This window comes from Pinus tabuliformis, chromosome 1_2 (assembly GCF_031772625.1).
Source record: "Pinus tabuliformis cultivar Carrire ecotype Pingquan chromosome 1_2, CPIR1, whole genome shotgun sequence".
In the NCBI taxonomy this organism is placed as follows: Eukaryota; Viridiplantae; Streptophyta; class Pinopsida; order Pinales; family Pinaceae; genus Pinus; species Pinus tabuliformis.
The window spans coordinates 430,073,681-430,092,376 of record NC_142298.1 but is presented as its reverse complement, the minus strand read 5'-3'; positions in this window follow the sequence as shown (position 1 = coordinate 430,092,376).

The window sequence follows — 18,696 nt, the reverse complement described above, 5'->3', positions numbered from 1 at the left end:
AGTTCGTAGGAATTGAAAGAAACCAATTCACTGAGGCTGAGTTCAAAATGTTGTGATGCTGAATTTCCACTGTCTGTAGCAGTCATGGAAAAGGGATCAATTTCACCTCATACCAATTTGTTGTTATGGGAGGCAGGGATATAACATGCTAAATTTTCCTCAGAAATCCTATGTGAAATAGAGAAGGTTTGATATATTTTAGTTAGGACGAATTGCATTTGAAGATAGGATAATCGATTAGAAGAAACTATAACTGTTGAGGTCATGACTCTTATTAACACCACTGGTTGCATATAAAAATTACACCAAAATTATAGCGGTCTTATATTCCAAAAAAATTGGTAGGCTACTTGATTGGATTGTGAAGGTTGTAATTACATTTGTTTGGGTATGAGGTACACCATCACAAAGAATCTAGCACATATTATAATATTATATATTGTTGAAAATAACAACAGGAAATGTTAAAAATAGAATCCAGAAACTCCAATTTAATTTGTCCTTGAATTAAATTGTGAATTAAAACTGTAATTCTTTTCTCATAGCAACTTGTAATAGTTAATTAAGTTTAATTATCTTAATTAGCTTAGGAATTTCAAGTTGGAAGTCTTTTAGAAGTCATTTAAGTGTTCTCCCTAAATTTTAGGGGTCCATTATGAATTTAGATCGAGTTGTAATTAGATAGCTCAATTATAGTCAGTTAAACTAGTTCTAACTATTTGTTGAAATAATAGAGGATTAGCAGTCAGTTAGTGCACTGTTACATCCACAAGTGCTACTCCATATAACTAAAGATTCACTCATCGGAAACTCATGCATGTTAGTTATGAGAAAGACGTAGTTGAGACTAAAGTGCAGGGACAATGTACTATTAGCTGTATGATTTACTGAGTTGTAAATATCATGCATGCAATCAGGAAGACGACCTAATTAGGATTGCATAGTTTTGGAAGCATGAATTCCCTTTAAATACAAGCTATTCATCCTAGGAATTGTGCAAGGAAATAGGGGCTTGGATAGCTATAGAATAGGCTAAGGATTTGGCTTGAGCTAGCTTGTGAGCTGAGAGTTGATTATACTTGTGCAGGGATTGTTCTTTTGAGAACAAGAATTGTATTCTCATCTTGGATTTATGATTACTGAAATATAGATAGTAGGGGTTTTGAGCTGTGGCTTCCCCCATATACATATTTTGTTATGTTCCATTGATTATCTTCCTCTTGTCAATTATTGTTTTCATCGATCTTTATGGGCTTCCGTTGTAAAGAGTAGAGTAGATTCATGTCTTCTATTTTAGGAAATTACATGAGTTGTGAATCTATAGGGAAATTCTACATGGTATCAGAGCTGATTATAGTAAAGTAGAGGAGATTTAAAAAGATTTGAGTTCAGGGTTACAAATGAAATTCAAATTTGCATTACATAATTCAAGATCGGCAGATGGCATTCCGTGGTTTGTGGCTCAAGTATGCCTTGGATGGCAGCTCAAATTATATAGCCTAGTAGGAAAGAATGGAGGCTATGTTGGAGGATAATGGCTTGAAGGAATTCATTGATCAAGGCATTCCTAAGCCACTAACGTTGGATGCAAAAGATTTTGCCTAATGGAAGAAGTGTGTGGCAAGGGCGAGGTGAATTATTCTTGAGGGAGTTCAAGACCACATTGTCTTGAGTCGTCATGGCAAGGAAACTCCGCATGCTATGTGGAAAGCATTGACGAACCTGTTTCATAACAACAGTGGCTATAGGAAGTTGGCACTGAAGGAAAAACTTTTAAAAATCAAGATGGAGGTGGGCGACTCAATTCCAAATTACTTGGCCAAGTTTACTCATTGTTGGGATGAGCTTGGAAGTGTTGGAATCACTGTTGTCGAGGATGATATGGTGAACCTAACTCTTCTAGGACTTCCCAAGAGTTGGCATAGTTATCAGGACTTTGTCAATGGAATGGAGAATTTGCCAGATTGGGAATGACTGTGGTCGGATTTGGTACAAGAGGAGTTTCAACGGAACACCAGAGATGGGACCTCTTCTAAGGAAGTGGAAGAGGATTTTTCCTTAGCGAGTAAGGAAAATAAGGCCAACGGAAAGAAGACCCAAGGAGAGGTTGGCGGCAAGATGGACTTATTGAAATTTAAGTGTTTTCACTGTCACGAGCACGGACACTATGCCATGATGATCTAAATGTTGGGAAAAATTGTTAATGCTATGCAAGCTCCCTCATCAATATTAAAAAACAATGTGTTTAGTGTTGAAAATTAGCAACAAGAAATTGCTAAAAATAGAAGTGCTAAAAATAACAGTTTGGGCATCAATGCTGGATTTGGCAACACGGAATGAAAAATGGAAGTGCTAAAAATAGAAGTTCTATTTTTAGTAGTGCAGTGTGGATTTCTATTTTAGTCAGTCCCTGGACTAGAAATAGGAAGTAAAATTCGAATTTGGTCTTACGAGTAGTTTGAATATTAATTAATTAATTCAGTTTGAGTTAATTAGTTAAGGAAAATCAAACTTGAAGTCTTTGTGAGAACATGCAATAATTTCTCCACTGATTGGGGAATGTGTCCTTGATTTGCTCCACTGATTGAGGAATTAAGGATGAGTTCTATATTGAGAGGATCAGTTGACTTAGTTTAACTTAGTCAAGTCCAGTTAGATTAATTTAACAAGTTGTTAAATTAATGAGATTCAGTTTGTTGATGCTTGCATGCATGTGACAGCTGGTATTTTCAGATAACTGAGTATTCACTCATGGATAAATGATGCATGGCAATTCAGATAGAGACCCAATTGAGATCAAATGAACTATTAGTTGCTAGGATATTCCTAGTGAATATTCCTTGCATGAGGAAGGAATATTATTCCTTCTAGTAATGCGTAGTTGGACCTGAGGTGACAGCAGGTATGCTTTGGGCCAATTCACACATGTTATGTAATTGGACCCCAATCAAAACTGCGCAAGGAAATAGGGGCTTGGAGGACTTGTGGAGCCTATATATACATGCCTAGATAGTCCATGAGCTACATCATCAAAGTACAGAGTGAGTAGGATAGCGTTTGAGCTGATTCTTTTTGTATGTTGTTGAGGATTTCCGCTTGATTGATAATACAGAGATGGGGTTTTAGGCTGGTGCTTTTCCTGGATAAATTCTTCTGTGCTATGTGTGATTGATTCATTTTTATCATTTATAGATGTTCATGCTTGATGTTGCTTATGGTTGAATAACTTACGCAAAGTTTATGGTAGATGTAGATCTAGTATTATGCTTTAGTACATTGCATATATCAGTTTGATCTGCAGGGGAAATTTCTACATGATATCAGTGAGCTAGCTGATTTGTAGAGAAAATTCTACATTTAGGATCGTCTCAAATCAACCAAAATGTGAGGAATTATGTGTTAAATGTTGAGTGTATTTTATAAGCAATTTATGAGGTTAATTAGCTATTTAAAATACATATACAACAAGTAAATTACAGAGAAGTAAAACACAACAACTTATAACACAAAGTTGATAAAGGAGTTCACCCCTCCTAGGCTACATCTCCTTGGAATTGCTTTAATGGCTAGGCCCTCTTTGGATTAATGGTCAATTCTCTGCTTACATGCACCTGTAATGCTCCAAAGGATTTGCAACCTACTCCATTGGATTCAGAACACTCAAAAACCCCAAAAATGACTATCCAAGCTTTGCAATTGGACTTCAATTGATCTAGGCTTAACCTCCTTTCCTGGTGGCCCTAGGCTTAAAATTAAATGTACCAAAATCACGTACAGAAGTGCCTTTCTACCTCTTGCTCACTGTTCCATTATGTTTTAAACATCCAAATCATCTAGGAATGACTCTTTTTGAGCCAAAATTGGTCGAATTTTGCAAAAGTTATGGTCTCTTCAGTTTTTCTCCCCAAATCTGGAGAAACTCTAGTTAGCCCCGCAAAAATTGGAGCAATGCCAGATTTATCAGGCATGCTAAAACTACCACCAACTTAATTCGTGATTAATTAAGGGATAAGAATGTTTTAATTAGTGCTAATCCCCACTTAACGTGTTAATCGTGTGGTTATCGTTAAGCGCTGGCCCTCTGTTTTGAGGTGTCGGTCATATGCGAAGGGGGCTGGCCCTCTCCTTCCCAACCACTATGTGCGGCCTCTTTAAGTACAAGTCGCACCCCTTGTTTGTTAAGTGATACAGTTGCAACACAGTGGTAAAGTGTGGGGCTTGTGTGGGCAAGGTTGTGGGTTCAACTCCACCGACCTGCCAAAACATTTTACATGACCTTTGAGAGGGCACGCGGTGGCCTCTGGGCTTGCCACATGTCAGCCTCTCATTGGTCCACCTCAAATGCCTTTGACCAATAACATGCCAACACTTGTCACAATTTGATTGAGCCACCTGTCGAAATATTCTGGGAATATTCCAAGGAATATTCTTTTTGCTAACTGGGCTACAAGATGCCTAGTCAACATCCTCGTCAACCCTGTATCCAAAATTTTCCCTATTGGAAAAAGCAGACAAAAGTCTTTATCTTTCCCATACGAGCTTTGTTTTGAGTGAAATGAGTTGCGTTGGGATCATATCACTGAGGCGGAAGTTTAGTGTTTTAGTGATTCTAAGCTCTTTGATTTTTGAGCAAATGTTTTCCCCTAATCCAGATTCTGATAACTCAGTCCCACTGACAGGATTTTGGACCCACAAAAACTAGTTATTTGATGAGATCTGAATACTCTTCTCCTTCCCAAGTTTATCAATTGATTCTACTTGGAGAAATCTCCATGACAACCACTTGGGTTCACTGACATTCCTTGCCTTGCAAATGGCTTGGTACTTCAACCAATGTTCTCCTTTTGCTGCTGACCCAATCTAACACTTGCTGGATGCTTGCTGATTAAACACCTTGTTGTACCAAAGTGATCCCTCAGTGCTTGGAAAGCTGTCTGATGGCCTTCCCACTAAGAATCATGTTCCTCTGAAACACATGCATTCGATGCAAGCTTCTCCTTGGAAACCACTTTTCCAAGTTAAGCCCATCTTAGTGAACTATAGCAATGAGTTCCAATATCAATAATAACAAGAAAAGAAATTACCATTCTTTTACCTCCACGGTTCCAAATTTCACATCTAGAAGAATGCATTCGCCATCTTTTTCGCTTCTTGGAGTCAACACATCAAATGGTCTACAATGGCTACAATTATTTTAGGCATTTTTGTCCACTTTCGCTTCTTGATTCCATCATCCACCAGTATTAAAATGCTACTCATGTCATGATTTGAGAATGAAGGCTAATCATGAGCCTCTTGCTCAAGCGTGGACCTTCCAAAATCTTGCGACATCTTGTCACAAGAAACACCATTAACCTTGAATAACACTCATGCAAGAATATAATTTAACGACCTCTTCCTTTTCCTTCTTCAAAGCAACAAATGTCACATCATGTGAAAATTTCCATGTACTCTTACATCTTGATGTATAAACCATCGACTAAACACAAGTCAAGAAAACATGATTCTTCAAACAATTGACTTTAAAGTCAAGCAAAAGCATGTACACCAACTTGACGATTTACAACAAGAATTCCACATTCTCATGAAACAATTCGTCACATCTCCCTTTCATCTTTGGAGACAAAATCAACTCTTCCAAGTTGATATAACATACATGTAACAATTAATTGACCACACAAGCCGACACTCATGCATCTCCAAATGATTAACATTCTCAAGTTGACAACATACATGTTAACAGAGCAATCAACCAACACAAGTCAATCACTCTTGCATGTTCAAGTACAATGAAACTATTAAAAATTCCACTGTTCACACACACAAATTCTCATGCATGTATGACAATTATCAGCTCTCTCACAAGTACAATCACAAGTACAAGAATCCCATTGGTATGTATGAGTACTTAAATAGCTGAAATGACCAAATTTGCTGCAATAAAGTGAGTCAACATACTCCACTTTCGAACACCTTCCCGGCATAAACATGCAAGTTCAAGAATGCAACATGCATGCAAATTTGTAGTTGCAAATTTCCATCTTTGCTGCATTTAAGTGAGTCAACGAAACTCTACTTTTCAAACATCTTGCTTCATGCAATATGCAACATACTTTCAGGAGAAAAGAAATGCATCCAAATAACAAGGAAATGCATCAATAAGGAAAGATTTGCATCAACTATCAAAAGAATTGCAAGGCATTAATTGGTTAAGAAATCTAACCATCTCTTTCCAAACCATTTCAATGGTGCTTCTTTCAGCTGCACTTCATCATGTGTATCATCCTGACCCACATCAATTATGGAATCCTCTTTTCCATTCTTACCAAAATCTCTCTCCACTTTCTTCAAATGTCGTGGATGACTTGTTGGATGTAAAGTCCAACACTTGTCTACAAGATGACCCTAGGCTTATGGAAATGAGTGCAAAATAATTGCATCTTCTTTTCAACATGGTTTCCATTATCCAATGGACCTTTGGCTTTCTGTCTCTTTTTTTTGAAAGTTTCCTGTGTATGGATATCCCTTTCCAACACCTCGAAACCGTATGGTTATTCAAACCAAAAAGGAACATGTAAATTTTCTCCAAATCTTTTGTGAAGATTTACCATGTTTATCATAATCAAAAGAAACTTGATTAAAGGCATATTTATACCTTGCACATTCACCTTTGTCGCCTTCTCAAAGAGGTGAATTTGATGAGGTAATGGCTCTCCTTGGAATACCAAAAATGGTTTCAATGACCTTAGAGCTTTCAACATCCTCTTGTTTTCCATTTCCACTAGTTGCATGCTTATGAGCATCTTCTTTCAAAGTGGGTATAAAACTTTCATTCCTCATGAAAAAAAAGTTCACAAGTTTGAGGTAATGAACATGTAATGAAAGTCCTTCTTGGAACACCTTCATATGCCTCCTTGAATTTGGAGCATTATCCATCACGTTGTCCCTAACTAAGATCCAAATACCTAGGCCTTTCCTCAACAACAATTGGCTCAACTATGCCTTGTGCATGTTTTCTTAACCCTTTACCTTCATAACCCATCTTCATCAATAATTTGGACCCTATTCCTCTAGTGTGTCTTTCAAAAGCACCAAAACATTTATTTTGAGAGGGAATTGAAGATAAAATTGAATTGCATAACTCATTTTCATGCACACACTTGGCTAGGGTTTCCTTGGAATCATGGAGTTGAATCTCCATCTCATGCATATTTTCAAGAAGCTCTTGCTTCTCCTCCTTCATGGCCATAAAATCCTCTTGAAGTATAGTGTTCTCCTTTCTATCTTCATTCATCTCTTGCACCATATCTCTCATGATGATAACCTCTTGCAATATCTCTAAATCAAAGAGTCTTGCTAAGGAACATGGATTAGAAAAATCACTTGTTGAAGTTAGCATCACACTTGTAATGCATCAAAAAGCTTCACAAAGCTTCAAAAAGTTTATCAACAAAGAAGCATCTCAGACCATCTCCCTTCTTCAGCTTACACACATAAAATTGCACACAGTTAAATTCTCCTTGCACAAATACAAAACCAATAGCTAATTTTCTAGCTAACCCTGGCAAACCATCTTAGGGTTAAAATGAGCTAACTTGGATCTGATACCAAATTGATCTGAATGTTGGGAAAACTTGTTAATGCTTTGCAAGCTCCCTCAATAGTATTAAAAAAAATGTGTTTAGGATTGTCTTGAATTAACCAAAATGTGAGGAATTATGTGTCAAGTGTTGAGTGTCTTTTATGAGAAATTTATGAGGTTAATTAGCTATTTAAAACACATATACAACAAGTAAATTGTAGAGAAGTAAAACAAAACAACTCATAATACAAAGTTGAAAAAGGATTTCACCCCTTCTAGGCTACATCTCCTTGGATCTGCTTCAATGGCTAGGCCCTCTTTGGATTAATGGTCAATTCTTTGATTACATGCACCTACAGTGCTCCAATGGCTTTGCAACTTGCTCCATTGGATTCACAAGACTCAAAACCCTCAAAATGGACTATCCAAGCTCTGCAATTGGACTTCAGCTGATCCAGACTTGACCTCCTTTCCTAGTGGCCTTAGGCTTCCCTAAACTTCAACATAGAAAAATCGTGTACAAAAGTACTTTTCCGCCTCTTGCTCACTATTCCATTGTGTTTTGGACATCCAAATCATCTATGAATGACTCTTTTTGAGCCAAAATTGGTCGAATTTTGCAAAATTTATGGTCTCTTCAGTTTTCCCTAGGAAAACTCCCCCAAATCTAGAGAAACTCTAGTTAGCCCTGCTAAAATTGGAGTAGCGCCGGATTTATCGGGCCTGCTAAAACCACTACCAACTTAATCCATAATTAATTAAGGGATAAGCATATTTTAGTTAGTGCTAATCCCTATTTAACGTGTTAATCATGCGGTTAGTGTTAAGCGTTGGCCTTTGGTTTTGAGGTGTTAGTCATATGTGGGGGGGACTGGCCCTCTCCTTCCCCAACCACCATGTGTTGCCTCTTTAAATACAAGTCGTGCCCTTGTTTGTTAAGTGATATGGTCGCTGCATAGTGGTAAAGTGTGGGGCTTGTGTGGGTGAGGTCACGGGTTTGACTTTGCTAGCCTACCAAAACATTTTACATGACCTTTGAGAGGGCATGTGGCATCCTTTGGGCTTGCCACATGTCAGCCTCTCATTGGTCCACCTCAAATGCCTTTCTCCAATAACATGTTGACACTTGTCACAATTCGATTGAGCCACTTGTCGAAATATTCCAAGGAATATTTCGAGAATATTCCTTGGAATATTCATTTTGCTGATTGGGCTATATGGATGCCTAGTCAACATCTAAGTCAACTTGTAGCCAAAATGTTACATGTTTGACAAAGCATACATAATCTCTATCTTTCTCATACGAGCTCCGTTTTGAGTGAAACAAGTTGTGTTGGGATCATATCGCTGAGATGGATGCGGTCGTTCAGTTTTTGAGCGATTCTGAGCACTTTTATTTTGAGCAAATTTTTGCCCATAATCTAGATTTCGATCACACGAATTGCCCACAGAAGAAAGAAAGAAAGAAGGAGCTTGTAATAGTTGCAGTAGGTGAAGCTCTAGCTTCACAATTCGAACTTGTTTTCACTCTCATTGCATGCATGGCTAGCACTATTATGGGAGGCGTGTGGTATCTTGACAGCACTGCCTTGTTCCATATGATGGGGAACAAAGATCTCTTTAGTGATTTTGAGGAGAAATACCTCAAGAAGAATATAGATTTTAGAGATGATGGGAGGTATAGAGCTATCGGGATTGGTACAATTACCTTTCAGAGGGAGTTTGTTTCCCCTCTCATGATCACAAATGCGATGTATGTTCCAGGACTAAAGAGAATCATGTTTCAGTTGTGGTATTGGAAGATCGTGGCTATGGTGTGATTTTTAGTAAGGGAAAGGTTTTCCTTAGACACATCGCCATGGGACAGGTGAAACAGATAGGTGCATGGGTCAAGAAATTGTATGCTCTTGAGGTACAATATGCATGCAAATCCTTGAGGAGAAAGGTCAAGGTCAGAGACTTGGTGGTCAATGGGAGGGAGAGTAAATTACCTCTCAACATGTAGCCCCAAAAGAAGCTCAAAAGCAGCTTTAGGAAATTGTGGAGCAACCACAATTGGAGAAGCTAAGAGGAGACCAAGTGGAGAGATCCACTCAAACAGAGAAGAAGTAGTCTTAGAAGCAGTCTCAGACAATTTTGCAGTAGCCACAATTGGAGAAGTAGAGAGGAGACCGAGTGGAGGCATCCACTCATGTAGTGACCTTCAGTAGGGGGGAATTTCGAGCTAAGTGGGAATAGGGAGTGCATACATCCATACCTCTAGGTGTGAGGTGGGGCAATGTGAAATGATAGTCCCAAGAGGGTTGAAATTGGGTAGGGTCCATTGATAGGTTTTATCTCATGGATCGTACCTTGATTGATGCAGTAAGAGATCAAAGTGACAGAGGCTAGAGAATTTGGATACTGAAGAATGTAGAGAAGAGTTGAAAACAATGCAGAAAGGGAGAGTCAATAGAAGTACAAAGGTTTTCAGTCAATAAAGGCAATAAAAGTCAGAGACTTTGATGACAGATGCATCATACTGATTTAGGTTGGATATTTTTTTGTTTCTAGAGTTGCAGTAGCAACAACACTAGAGAGAAGTGTTGCATGCAGAACATTCCAAAGGTTCAGGATCATGATAGAGTTGAATACCTTTTTTGTTGAGAGGGAGTGTTGAAAATAGCAACAAGAAATGTTAAAAATAGAATAAAAAAATTCCAATTTAATTTTTCCTTGAATTAAATTGTGAATTAAAATTGTAATTCTTTTCTCATAGCAACTTGTAAGAGTCACTTAAGTTTAATTAACTTAATTAGCCTAGAAATTTCAAGTTGGAAGTCGTTTGGAAGTCATGTAAGTGTTCTCCCTAAATTTTAGGGGTCCAATATGAGTTTAGATTGAGTTGTAATTAGATAACTCAATTATAGGCAGTTAAACTAGTTCTAACTATTTGTTGAACTAGTAGAGGATTAGCAGCCAGTTAGTGCACTGGTGCATCCACAAGTGCTACTCCAGATAACTGAAGATTCACTCATTGAAAACTCATGCATGTTAGTTCTGAGAAAGACCTAGTTGAGACTAGAGTGCAGGGACAATGTACTATTAGTTGTATGATTTACTGAGTTGTAAATATCATGCATGCAATCAGGAAGAGGACCTAACTAGGATTGTGCAGTTTTGGAAGCATGAATTCCCTTTAAATATGGGCTATTCATATTGGGAATTGTGCAAGGAAATAGGGGCTTGGAAAGCTGCAGAATAGGTTAAGGATTTGGCTTGAGCTAGCTTGTGAGATGAGAGTTGATTATACTTGTGCAGAGATTTTTCTTGTGAGAACAAACATTGTATTTTGATCTTGTATTTCTGATTAATGTAATATAGATAGTAGGGGTTTTGAGTTGTGGCTTTCACCATATACATATTCTGTTATGTGCCATTGATTATCTTCCTATTGTCAATTATTGTTTTCATCGATCTTTATGGGTTTCCGTTGTAAAGAGTAGAGTAGATTATTGTCTTGTGTTTTAGGAAATTACATGAGTTATGAATCTACAGAAAAATTCTACATATATACTCTTGGAGCACTGTATTTAATATGTGAAGTTGTAATAAAGTAAATATGAGTGCTGAGCAAACCCAAAATGTGGAAATCATGGGCCAACCTACATTGTTTTAAAGCAGACACCAATCACCCTCATTTGGGCTGATCTATGTCATCATAGAGGGTGATTGGTGTTTGAATGTTTTTAAACATGATTTGGAGACCCTTGTATTGACCTTTTGATGGATGTTTAGGGTGTTTTGAAGAAAGATGAAATGAATAATAGAGTCAATATTTTGCTGAGAAGATAAGAATTTATCAAGGTGGAATTTGAAAATTTAGTCATGTACGATAGATGGAAACATGCCATAGAAGGCATCACAAATTCTATAAATAATTTGGCAAGAAGGAAACAATAGTTCAACAATACAACAATTGGTTCTTTGGGCAGTGACGTTCTTATGGAGAAAAGAACAAGATAGATTGGCAAACCCTTTTCCAATGGAGTCCATATTACTCTTCAGTAGAAGCAGTCAAGGGACCTACATAAAGAAAAAGAAGTGGGGAATTGTCTCTTTGTACTTGGATTAGATTTATAGTTTATGAAGATAGGGGATGTCCTCTTTAAATTGGAGGAGTTAGATACATGCTTGTACAAATTAGCCCAATTTGATTGGAGGATATTAAGTTGGGTAATTAAGGAATCAATTCTTTCTTTGATTCGACATAGGTTTATTGAGCACCCTACTAAGGAGGTAAAAATTCTAATTACTTCTTGCCTCTGTGAGGTCATAAGGATAATTTCTCCTGTTCCCCCCTACAACGATTACATTCTAAGAAGGGTGTTACAGCTGATTGTAGAGTGCTTCCAAGGATTACATTATCACGGACCTTACCTTTGGTAAGGATCTCAAGATTTTGGATATGGTGGCTCGAACAAGAGTGTGTACCATTATGTTCAATCTAGATTATAATGGTTCGATTTTCAAATATTCCACTACTTCTTTATGAACATTAGAGAATATCGTCATGGAATTGTAAAAACCAGCATGCAAAATATTTTTTCTTTGATTATAGGATATGACGATATCATTTGCAAGAAGCTACAATTGAAGGTGTTGTCTATTTGGAGGAAATAGAAGGTTGTTTCACTTGGTTCTCATGAAATCTTAGGAAGATTGATTGAGCTGAACCTTAAATGGTTCAAAAGGAAACTAATTGAAAGAAATCTAAATTCAATGGGGTTGAAAATCACATGTATTCTAACAAGGGTAAGAACTAAAAGGGAAGGAAGAAAAATTACCCATCATAGTAGGAAAGGAGGACGATTGGTCACTGGCGAGGAATTGGTGAAGGAAAAGATTTATTGGATTCAAAGGGTGCTAAGGAAAAATGAGTAGATAAAAATGTGGAGCATGGAGTTAATGTTATACCCCATGAAGAAAACACGACAGTTGATGAAGAACTGGTAGAAGAAGAAAGAGTTGATGAAGCACAATCCTTGTCATCTAAAAAAACCATAGCATAAGAGGGTGACATAAGCAATGACACTCAAGACTAGATGGGTGAGTTGAATAAGTACGAAGAAGTTGTATATTCACAGGAGCTTGCAAGAGGAATCTTAGAAATAAAAGAAAAACTCAAGAGGCTAAAAGGCACAATATTAAAGAAGGATAATGAGCTTGAAGAATGGAGGATCAGGAATTCAAGGTCAACTATCAAGCTTTTTAGTATTGAGGAGTAGTTAAAACCCCTGAGAGGGAAACAATAAAAATGTGCTCTTAAGTTGCTCTTATTGAAAGAAGGAGGTGAGACGTACAACAACCCTCTATAGAGGTAAATAAGCAAGGCTTACAACACATGAAGTTCACAATCACAAAGGAGTAAAAATGCAAGTAATGAGAGACCTTGCACATTATTTCTCAACCCACATAAGGAGAAGGTGATGGATTGATGGTATAAGGAAGCAGGAATCTAGTCTTACAGGTTATTAGAACAAGATGGTAAGTATATCGAGATGCAAACTCAAAAGTCAAATTAGAGAAATTTTGAGGTCTAAATGGGGTTCCTAAGAAAAATGTACAACGAAAATAAAATTTATAAGAAACAATAAGATTCAAGATGTGATTTCAACCATGGGGGACGATTCACCATTTTTGGAGTAAAAAAGTCAAAAGATTAAAAAATAATAAAATAATAAAGCTACTTTTTCAACTTGTATTTTGAACTTATCTCCCTAATTTTTTACTCAAATTTCAAGCATGAGTACTCGTTGGATGAAAAATTTAATTCCTCATCCAAGGAGTACCCATGTTGCGTACTTTTGATGGACCCCGCTACACAAAAAATGAGAAATACATGAAAAAAATGTGATTGTAATAACGTTTTTTCATGTATTTCTCATTTTTCATGTTGCAGGGTCCATCGAAAGTATTCAACATGGGTACTCCTTGGATGAGGAATCAAATTATGCATCCTACAAGTATTCCTACTCAAAATTTGAGTAAACCCATAGGGAGATAAGTTGAAAATACGAGTTGAAAAAGTAGTTTTTTCTTTTTTCCCTCTAAAATTTGATGATGTAATTTAATCTTATTTTATTATTTCCACTATTATTTTATAATTTCCTTAGGAGACCCATTTTATACCTCAAAATTCTGGCATCTTAGTTATAATCAGAGTAGCACAACATTAACATGGTGGTTTGTTTCAGGGATTGCTGATGACAGGTGGTAGAGACACTCTTTAGGAAGTCATGGACTCCTACGATTTTATGGTGGAAGTTGACATTTTCTATGATAGAGGACCCTAGTAGTTAGAATAGAGGGAGATTATGAGTTAATACCATATCAAATGAGAAACTTATGGGAAATTACATCTAGCCAAGGGTACAACTCAATTGGAATGTTCAAACATTGGGGATGTTAGATTCTCTATTTGGTAGTGGGATCCAAGAATTGGTCTTGACATACATATTCAAGATTCCATCTTAGTGATGCAACAAGGACCTTTCAGATTATTTGGGATCCTGGTATTAAGGTTAGAATTGCTTGGGGTAAAGCAATTTCAGGAAGGGAGGACTATAATGTCCCTTTGTCCAAACATTGGGAAAGGTGAGCATCTCATTATCTTGGGTTACAAATTAAAATCAATTATTGGCTATGGGAGAATTAATTAATTAAAAGTGACTAAAGAAAAAGAAATATTATAAATCACTCTAATAAAAGAAGAAAACACATGGTATTCAGATGGCCCATGGTATTCTGATAGTCCATGACTATTAAAGGAAATGAGATCTCACTCCTTAAGAATGCATTTCAGATTATTGTTTTGTTGTTGAGTTGAGTTGTTGGATCTTGTCTGGGTGAGATCCCACATTATGTAGAGGGTTAGTTTCTATGTTTAGGGGTCCACCCTAGCTGATCTAGTGATGAGGGGTTTCAGTGTTAAGACATATACCTTATCCAATAGAAATAGGAGGGATCAAATCAAATCCGCTCATTGGGCTTAATGTGGAGAACATGAGGAGAGGTCAAGCAGATCTTTTGCAGGGGCATAACATTGGAGGAGCTAATATTAGCCATGCATATATCTTGTTGGAGTTTTAAGAAGTTCTTAGAACCATATTTGGTATGTATTTCCAAATCTATATTTTATATATTAAGGCTGAATTTTTTATAAGTATTATTTTGATAAGTTTATGCAAAGTGCCAGCTGTTATTTAAATTTTCAGCAAAGTTATCTATGTAAATTTTCTGAAGAAATCTAAATAGCAAATTTATCAAAAAGTTTAAGAAATAATTAAATGAATATTACATCTTAGGCCCGTGACACATCATAGCCTCCAAAATCTACCACTTCTAGTGGAAAAATATATGAAGGTCACCTCCACCTCATCAAGGAATGCTTTATCTTGATATATACATCTAAATCCTTCCTCCCCTGTGAAATATCACCATTCATGTGATGAAATCTATGTGAAGGTGTTATGAATATAATAACATAAATAATATAAATACTAATAATTATAATACTGATTAATCAAATAATAATTAGTTATTGAAGAGTGTTGAAGAATGTAACTCAATTCCGTCTTCATAATTGTATAATGTAATTTATTTGTCAAAAGAAATTTTATAATGACTTATTAAAGCATGGGTTTCATGCTTGGGTCATCATGTTTATAGGTCAAAGCCTCTATTGTAGGCTTCTAGGTTTTATATTGAGTCAATAGAGTCATTTTCCATTTTAATCGACCCTTAGGGTTTTGTATTATGTAAAAATAATTTTTTTTAGTCAAATAGGTCATTTGACACCTCCACACGAATTCAGCCCTATGATGATGAATTCGGCCTATATTTGGGCAATTTAACCCATAGAAGAGGATATATATAGACATGTAGTTAGATCAATTTGCTTAGTCACTCAACAATTTCGATACACAATAAAGAGAGGCAAAAAAAGGTGCGAAATTCCAAGAGAAGGAAGAAGATTGAAGAAGAAGACAAATTCAAAGTTTTGGGTTGTCTTTCTCTCACACATGCAAAGTTACTAGGATTTTGATGGGGCCAAATTTTGAATTCTACTGCAAGTCAAAGTTCTGTTGCTAGGGTCGAAGTTCTGTTGCTGGGGAGACCGAAATTTTGCTGCTGCCAGGTTGAAATTCTAGGTCGAAGTTGCTACAGAGAGAACATCAGTTGAAGAAGAAGGAAGGGATAGCTTGGTGATTGGGGGAAGTCTATCTCTAGGTCAAAATATTCTTGTACTATCTCATATTGTCTTTGAATCTACTGAAGGAAGAGTTCTGACTAGGTTTTTCGCTTATAGGAGTCATGCCTTGGTTGTCCACCTACATCTTCTGTCTCTTGTTCTTGTGATACTCATATAAAAATAAGTTGGTAATTTCTTGGTGAAACATAATATAATAAAGAATTAAAATAAGGCAACATAATTCACAAGTAATTATCAAAGAAGAGGAATCACACCGTAATTACTACTAGCATTGATTTGTCAACATGGTATCAAAGCTAAGGTCTAAAAAGGTTGGAGATTGCTTTGTTGGATTGAAAAGGAAGGCTACTACCTATATAACAAGTTACTTGAAGATGGGCTTCAATATCATAAGAATTGCAGGAAGCTGGATTAGAGGGATCTTCTACAACCTATTTAAGAAGGTCAAAAGCGAAGGATTCATGGATGCACTTCCAGGTACCCTTGATGATGACAATGCATGGATCATTGATAATGGAGCATCAAGACATATGACAGGAGAAATCAAACAACTTCATACTCTATCAGAGGAACAATAATCTCATGCAGTGGAGCTAGGAGACAATAAAAAGTATGTAGTCAATGGCCTTGGATATACATCTTTGAAGCTAGAGAATGGAACAAAGCTACACCTCAATAATATACTTTATGTTCTAGGTTTGAAAAAGAATTTACTTTCAATTTATTGTTTAGAAGATAAAGGAGATATGGTTTCTTTTGTAGATGGTAAAGTCTTGGTTTGCGGAAAGGATTCAAGCATTGAAAGGGAAAAATTTATTGGAGTTCGTGAAGGAAGACTATATAGAGTTATAACTATTGAAGAATCTAGGGAAAATAAGTGTAGTGTGATTCCTCATTACTTGATAACAATTTGTGGAGTATTTTTACTTTTTATTGTTGGCTTAATATTATTCTTCTTATTATTAATGCATGTGTGTGTACTTCATCAAACTGCTACCAAAACATAAGAACACGAACACAAGATATTGGCTCTCTGTCAAGGCCAAAACCTCTCTTCTCTTGAGAGGAAAACCCTTTCATGAATTTCTCTTATTGAAGATTCTATTGATCAATGCCACCCTAGACCCTTGATAATAATATCCTCCAAGAACAAGTCAAGTCCTTTCAAGATTACTTCCTCTTGCAACACTTCGTCCTTGTCCTTCCAGCACTTTGTCTTCCTCCCTTCAAAACTTCTTCCGGCAACTGTAGAGACCTTAGATTGTATGCTCTAGGATGAACCTTGACCTTTTATTCCTTCACTTGAGATGGAGCCTTCCTAACTTGAGAAGATGACCTTGTTTCCTCCCAACTAAGCCTTCTTCTCTTTCAAAAACATTGCAGACTTAGAGCAATAGTATTGCAGTCCTAGTTCTTGGCTCATGTGAGGGAATACCCTCACAAGAACTCTGTTAGACTTCTCCTTCTTCCTTCACTTGTATAGCCTTTTTCATTTCTTGGGTGGGTGACCTTATAGGCACTCTTTTCTAGCCAAAATACTTCCCCTTTATTACTGCAATAAGAGAGTTTGATATGACAACATAATAGCCTTGTTTGCCTTCGCACGTGTGATTGTAGTATGCTTCAGTTCAACCCTATTAACTTCACTATTATTCGTTGCTTCTTCGCTTGAGTGGGAGGCCCTTTAGGCCTATGATCTTAGCCCAAATAATGATGTTTGTGTGACTATGATAGAGGGTTGTTATGACAGTAGAGAGACCCTCTCCTTCTTCACATGTGTGAATATATTTTATCCCTAGAATAGACTTCCAAAGCTTCAGTATTTCTTCCTCCTTCGCTATACTTGGAGAGCTCTTTTCTTGAATTTTCCATACCCTTTACTCATCCTCTTTCTCACTAATTTCAGAGATGATATCATTTTTCTTTGAGGAGATCGAATGGCTCCTTATATAGGAGCTTGTGTTCTTCTTTTAGGCCAACTAGAGGTCGACATGAAGACTTGAGGCTGACTTGCTTGATATAATTCAGATTGCTTCTTTTGATGGTTCCATTGATTGGAGGAGGCTTATGAATTTTCTTGGAGGTCTTCTTATGACCCTAATACATATTATTGCATGGTGTAACAAGCCCTTAAGGTCTTCAACCTTTTATTTTGGCTACTTGACTCACCTATAGCACTTTAACTAGTGCTAGACCTATTTTAATGAGCAAGAAACTCATTGACATATATTATAAGAATACTATTTATTTTGTTGAATAAATACAAATATCAAAAGTACATTTATGAAGACCGAACCTGGTTACATTTCCTTCAACAATAACACCATCTCCTCAAGCTCTAACTTACATGGAAATCAATCCCATCAAACTATGGCATAGAAGATATGGGCATATACACTACAATATCATTCCATCTTTCAATAAAATGGTAAATGAAATCCATAACATCAAAGAATTGAAGGAGTATATAAGGGATGTGCTTTGAGAAAGAATACAAGGAAGCTTTTCACAAGCAATGATACAAGGTCTAAAGAAATATTAGACCTCATTTATTCCAATGTGTGTGGCCCTATGTATAACAAATCACTTGGAGGCCATATTTATTATGTGACCTTCATTGATGATCACTCTAGAAAGACATGGATCTATTTTCTCAAGTCAAAGGATGAATTATTTGAAAAATTCGAGTTTAGATATGAAGTAGAGACCTTAACTGAAGGAAAGATAAAGACCTTGAGATTTGACAATGGTGGGGAATACACTTCAAAATAATTGGCTGCATATTGTAAATAAGTAGGTATTAAGAGGGAGCTCATTGTTCCCTACAATCCCAAACAAAATGGAGTTGCAGAAAGGAAAA